This window comes from Periplaneta americana, chromosome 11, assembly GCF_040183065.1.
Source record: "Periplaneta americana isolate PAMFEO1 chromosome 11, P.americana_PAMFEO1_priV1, whole genome shotgun sequence".
Lineage (NCBI taxonomy): Eukaryota > Metazoa > Arthropoda > Insecta > Blattodea > Blattidae > Periplaneta > Periplaneta americana.
Window position 1 is genome coordinate 116,838,152 of NC_091127.1, and position 7,228 is coordinate 116,845,379.

The following is a 7,228-nucleotide window of genomic DNA, read 5'->3' on the forward strand; positions in this document are numbered from 1 at the left end:
TCGAAAACCCGAAGTGATGGAACATTTTGCTTGTTATTTTTTAATTCAGGAGGTCTAAATTATTAAGAATTTGTTAGTTTTATGTCTGGCGCAAAATGACTGACGACCACTGTAATTTGTAGTAAGCCTAATTCTCTGCTCTAAACTATCACTCATTATTGATTTAATATATTATTTTTCTTTATTGTGAGTCGTGAAGTAGTCATAACTAGACATCGGATTTTTAGGCACTAAAATTGCAGTTTTAGGCGCCTAAAATAAGCTCAAAATTTGTAAAATTAGGCTCTATTTTAATGAAAATAGGCATTTTAGGCACATCAAGGTATCATACTTATTTCTTTCACTGAAATTTTTAGTTATACACTAAAATACGCACAAAAAAGTATGTTTAAACATTAAAAAAGAATACTATATTATATTTATAAACAGAGCTGCACAAATTTAATATATTGAAACTAATGAAATAATGATTATTGATATCAAGATTACTCATTTTAAGTTATTGAAATTCAGTTCCATGCTCAGACTTTATTATAATTATCTGCACAGTACACCACCAGAATTTTTTCTAAATTCTCCACAGTTAACCTTTGCCTTTTGTCACTGAGAATCATTTTGAAAGCAGAAAAACTTCTTTCAACCGAAACTGATGTGAGAGGCGCAAATTTTAAATTAGGTACAATAGAAACATCAATACTTACTGGAACATTTACACTTTCCCCCGATATCACTCTTGATACTTTTTCCAACAATGAAAATCCTACGTTCTTATTTAATACGTTGTCCCACTTATTTTTAACTTTTTTCCCAGTTTGTATGTATGTTCAGCAGAATGTATGTTCAATTGAGCTTCCTTTACTATTGCTATTTGGCTACAAAGAGATTGTTTTTCACGTTCTAATTGTTCAATGCTTGCAGGTATGAAAGAAAAGTTTGATGTTATGTAGGCAATATCGTTTTTCACTCGTGAGTCATTCAGACAATCTTTCACTGCTTTCACACACGCTGCACTATCAGTTTCAGGTAATTTATCAATAACTGTGACCACTTCTTTAAAATACTCAGAATAATACACCACTGACTGAATCCAGGTTCCCCATCGTGTAACAACCGGCTGAGGTGGGAGTGGGATATCTGGAAAGTTCTCTCTGAATATTGAAATCCTGGATGGGGCTTTACAAAAACATTTTTTTGTGTTAGAAATAAACGAATTGACAAGAGGAAATTCATTCCGGATTGTTTCAGAAACCTTGTGAAGGACATGTGCTAGACAGGTTACATGCGTGAGGTTAGGATAAAATGTTTTAAGAAGTGGAGCTGCAGCAACCATGTATGAGGCAGCATCAGTACAAAACAACAGAACTTTAGAATCGTCTATATTACCTGAGTATAAAGACTGTAGGCCTTTATTTACAAAATAAGCAATGGCTTGGCTATTCACTTTCGAAAGTTCCTTAATACATACGAGGTGTGGAATCGAAGATCCATCAGGACTAAGTTTTCCTACTACCATATTTGCTATATACCTATTCATAGGATCTGAGGTTTCATCCACAGAGACCCATATGTAAGAATCACCTATATTCTCCCGAATGGAAGCTAAAGTTTCATTGTATATTCTGTCTAAGTAATTTTTTCTTAGGGTCGACTCAGATGGGATATTTTGTTTGCAGTATTTTTGTAAAAACTGTCTTAAAACCGGATTTTCAATACATTCCAGGGAATGTTAGCAGCAACAAACGCTCTGGTTAAATCAGCATAGAAATTGCTGCTGAGATTGGATGAAGTAGGCTGTGTTAGTAAAGTTTGTTGCAGTTGATTTTTCTGCTGAGCTTTAGCCTTATGAGCCGCTCCTTGCACATGCTGCTTTAGGTGGCACTTCTTTTCTTGCGAAATCTAAAAATGTAAAGTAAACTGAATTAAAATAAAATCCTAATTGTTGTATTGCCGTATTTCTATCACAAAGTTAGTGGGTTCGAACAATCAAAATTTTAATGACCTGCAAATACTTTAACTATCGGAATTTAAAAGGTTAAAGTGTAGTGGTCTTAAAAAGAATTATACCTCAGGATAGCTCAGTCAATGTATAAATATTATAGGCCTACTCATTAAAATTAATAGAATTGATATATTGCAACTATTGTTACATACCTGTTTGCTACAAATCTTGCAGAATATTATTTTTCCATCATAAGTGAATTCTGAATATTCTGTTAGCCATTGCCGGATCAATGTAGATTTTGCACTTATATTTTTCGGCATTATCGCGTTAAACTTCACAGGAAAACGTCCTACCACTCAAAACTTCTCAACACAGATAAGGTGAGGGAAAGAGCAACTGTCAACGAGCATTCAAATGAACCGTTGTTATTGAGATTCAATTGGACAAAAATACAAAGTTCCACTTATTGTTGCATTTCCTGGTAGTGTTAACACTAGGAGGGCCATTCTTTTAAATATTTTGTAACGGTTTACCCTACTAATTCGCAGTTTTACGACTTTTCATAAATATTTCAAAAGCACTCTTTCTCCAAAAATTGTGATTTTATGACACTCTGAAGGGCAGTACAGCTAATCGGTTTCAGACCGAAAACAGTCATTTTTATAGTATAGTATATCTCTGAATCGGTAGCAGCACATGTTGTGATTGTTGCCTGCTTCAAAACTAAGGTTGGTTCTTTGTCGGCTTTTATGCCTCCAAATATGTTAAATTCGGTGAAATCTATTGCGAGTGTCGTGAGATTCAAAACATTTTGTTTCCTTTATCAATGGTTTCATGGCCGGTGTGAAGCAAACTTTCCACTTTTTAAATGCCTTAAATTTCGCAGTGAATGCATGTATAAATTATAAAAAGTAAGAGTAAAATGCGAAACTTTACAGTGAGTTAGGCATTTTTAGGCGAATATTAACAAATTAGGCTCTAATAACCGTTTTAGGGCATTTTAGGGCACTATAAAACTCTTTGAATACCTTTCAATTTCCATGAAACACAAATATTAATAATTATTTTTACTTTTCTCCTAAAGAAACAAAATAGGCATTTGCCCTAGAATCCGATGTCTGGTCATAACATAAAAAATGACGTTTTAATTTTAAGACTCTTTCAATCGTATAGATTTTTAGGAGCTTGCGTCCTTAGGAAATAATAAGCAACTACAATAGAATTTTTCATATAGACAGTCCTCTATTATTGACGCCATTTTCTAGCCTAGGCCAGTTTTCCAAACCCACACAGCCAACAAATCAGTTGTCGCGAGCAGACAGTTTTAAGCTGTCGTGAGGCGTTGTAAAGCAAAACGTAGCGTCGCGTCTGATTCTGTGTGCACTCGGCCTAACAGTCAAGAGAGACTACAAAAAAATGGGGCTGAGAGAGGAAAGAGAATGGTCAGAAGAAATAGACACAAGCTACAGCAAAAGATAAAGAAATTGGAGGAGATAAACAGAAGAACTAACGCAAGACTACAAAAGTATAAAAAGAGATTGAGTAGGCTAAAGAAAAGTAAGTCCTGCAGGAAAGCCCAAGAAGGAAAGTCCACCGACTGCTGCATAGTCAAGTTAAAAACAGTGAACATCTAGCATACAGACAATTTTTGTTTGCAGAAGTTATTGGCAAGCAAATACAGGAGAATTTTAATAAACATAAGTCACGGAAAGTTAAGAAGACTATAGTTAAACTTTTAAGTAACAAAATAGTTAAAAAATACCATTATTGCAATAATTATACTTTGCTTCATGTACTATTGATTACCTTTTCCCTTTTCATAATTATAGAATTTACTATTTCTTAACCATTTCTGGGTTTCTTCCTCCATCTCACATAAACATTTCCCCTTAACAATATTAAACAGATCTTCATGATTATATAACTGCAACAGCAGTGAAGACAGATACCCTCCGTTGACACACACGTCCACATAAAATGCCTAATATTTAAGTAACAAAATTTAAAAAAACTTGGTCAGTTATCTGGAGGTGTTAAGTTATATTAATAAAGACGTCTGACCAGTCAGCTTAACATTGTTGTACATTTATCATCTCATTTTGTTCTTCAATTTTGTACCTTCAGAGAATGACCCTAACAGTAGTGTTAGTAATAGTAAATAGTAACAGTAGTGATAGCAGTTTCTGTCTGATGCTTTTCCAATTCACTGCAGACTAAAGCAAGAAGATGAAAGATATTTATGGCACTCATAAAAAGACTATTTTGGTCCCGAATAATTTTTCAACTATTGTGGGCTCTTTAGAGATTGTGGAACATTGTTAAGATGCTTATTTCTTTACAATGGAGATATAAAAATAATACGGAATGACTCTCTAAAAAGAATATTATGTTATTGTGCGATTTTCTTAATTTTCTTCGCTGTTTTAAGGCTAGTTCTCCTGGTTGAGTGTTAGAGAAGGCCGTATGGCCTTAACTCTGCCAGGTAAAATAAATCATTATTATTATTATTATTATTATTATTATTATTATTATTATTATTATTATTATTAGTTGTGGACGATTTACTTTCCTGCCCTTGTCGACGTTTGTTGAGACCTTATGTGATGATCGAGTTGTACAGTATCATTCAATAACGAATAAATCTATAGGCCTACTAGAGATCTTTTCGTTCAGTATATTCGCAAATGTTTGTGCTACGTTTTTGACTTGTTTAATGTAGTCCCATGCTACTCCTCAAAACTTTTCAAATTTGTAAATCACACCCAACAGAAGGACGAATATTTCTCTTTAACCAATCGGATTTCTTACTTTCATCATTTTTTTTTTTGTTTCTTCATTATAGAAGAGAGTGTGTACAGTATAAATGTTACAGTCAGAACATGAAATCCGTCAAAACCCGAAGTTTATAGGAAATTCTAGTTCTGACAAAGCTCTTTAGGAAATTCCAGTTTCCACTTACTTAATTCAGTTACATCTAGAAATAACTAAGGCTTAGTTATATACAATAGAAGTAATTTGTTACAGTTATATGAACACTTTTTATTGATTGAATAAAATTAATAAAATCGGTTAAAAACCAGACATGTTTCGGAGGAATGTCCTGTAGTTACATGTGCGCTTTTAGTAACATCGAACAAATTCACCTGTTGAAATAAAGTTCTTCACTCCACCAATTTCAATGACAATGGGATTTTACTAATAACAATCAGTTATTTCTAGATCTTACTGAATTATATTAGTCAAAACTAGAATTTACTAAAAAACCTTAGTTAAATTACATAAGTTAGGTCAGATACAACAGTGTTCATGAGTGAGATAGTTATATACAATAGAAGTAATTTATTACAGTTATATGAACACTTTTTATTGATTGAATAAAATTAATAAAATCGGTTAAAAACCAGACATGTTTCGGAGGAATGCTCCTCCATCTTCAGTGTGTCTTGCACGGTCAGGGGGTTTAGGAAGGTGAAGGGAAGCAGAGGGAAACTGCCGCTGTTTAAAACCCATATTTCGCTGCAGTGGCTTGCAGAGCCAGACCACAAGGGGAGATCTTTCCTCCACTCCCACACCGCTATTGTAATGCTACGTCAAATGGATTCTCTATTCCCTTGAAACTAAATGACAACATTTTTATTTTCTCTTCACATACTTATTGTTGTAGAATCTTATCGAGTTAATATAACGGAATTGATATTCTTTTTTGCCTCATTATTACGTATATATCCGCCTCCAGTAGAACCTAATATTTGCCTTAACTCAAAATGATTGCACGAATAGAATCCTTTTGATATAGCACGTAAAATACGAAAGAGACTTCTTTTCCAGTTTTAGAAAATTGTTGACCATCAGTATATCTGAGTGTTGCTTAGGTGTGACGTCTTAGTACCGTAACTTAACCAGTGCAAATGTGCAAGCATGAGTGTGTGTGAATTACAGAATATTAATTTTATTTTCTCAACTTTCCCTTGCTGAGAAGATTGATGTAATGAAGTGAAATTACAGGGTCGTCCGTTACCCGACTTAAATCTTACTCAAGCTTCATCCGGCCGAAATAGTGCATATATGTAAGGAAGTATAACAATGAAATTTACGCCAAGCATTTGTGGTTACGTGTATGTGAACAAAAAAAAAAAAAAAAAAAAAATGCTGTATTTTGTTTTCCTTGCCTCCTCTTCGGTGGTGATCCAGCATTGACTAGGAGTGGTGCAACAGATTTAGGATATTTGCCCCTAAAAATTAAAAATCACGAATCTTCGCAGTCTTCCCTGAAAAATGTTGTTTCATTGGCTAAGTTAGGAAAACTAATATTGCTGCGCAATTAAGTGAAGCGTGAACAGAACAAACATTCTCAAACATAACGAAGAAGTGAAAAAAAATCGTGAAATTATTTTAAGAAATAGTGATTGTATCAAATTTTGTGGCCAATATGAACTTCCCCTTAAGAGAAATGATGAAAAAACGATTCGAAGAACTCTGGTGTATTTCGCGAGTAATCTAAATGAGTCTCTCAAAAATCATTTGGAACATGCCACTGTTTAAAGGTAATTCTAAAACAATTCAGGATCAACTGGTAGATTGCATGTTGAGTGTCTGCCGATTTGAAATTCAGACTGAAATCGGTGGTATTAGTTTTTTTTAGCGATTATGGCAAATGATGCCACAGACATCTCCCAACTAAGTCAGGAAGTTTTGATTTTTCGATATGTAGTGCTTTTATTTTTGTCCTTTACTTATTAGTAATGATATCAAGAAGTGAAATTTGTATGTACCAAAATCTACAGCAGCTCCCCCAATCCACAAGTTCACGAGCCGCTACTGCATAAACCTCAGATTCTACTCCCAGATGTCACAGCATTTGAAATATGTGTATGACTTACAGTACATTAATTCCCAAGTCTTTCCGTAGATTCTGATTTTGAGGGCCCATGTCACTGACGAATGCACATACTTTAAAACCAGAGGCTCGTACAGAGATTATTATTTTTTTCTAATAATGAAGGTGTAATAGTGCGCTCAAACATATAATTAATTGGCTGCTTCCATTTCTCCGTCAAACTACAAATAAGTATAACCTGACCATAATTTTATTGTATAGCCCATAGAAACAGTCGCTTATTGGGCCATGACCCATAACCCATAACAAAATAATAATAATAATAATAATAATAATAATAATAATAATAATAATATCACTGCCTATTTTCATTTTGTCGTAATACAACACCATATTTTTCTCCATTTTAATTGAGCCTGGCTGACACTCAATTGTCGAAAAGATGTTTA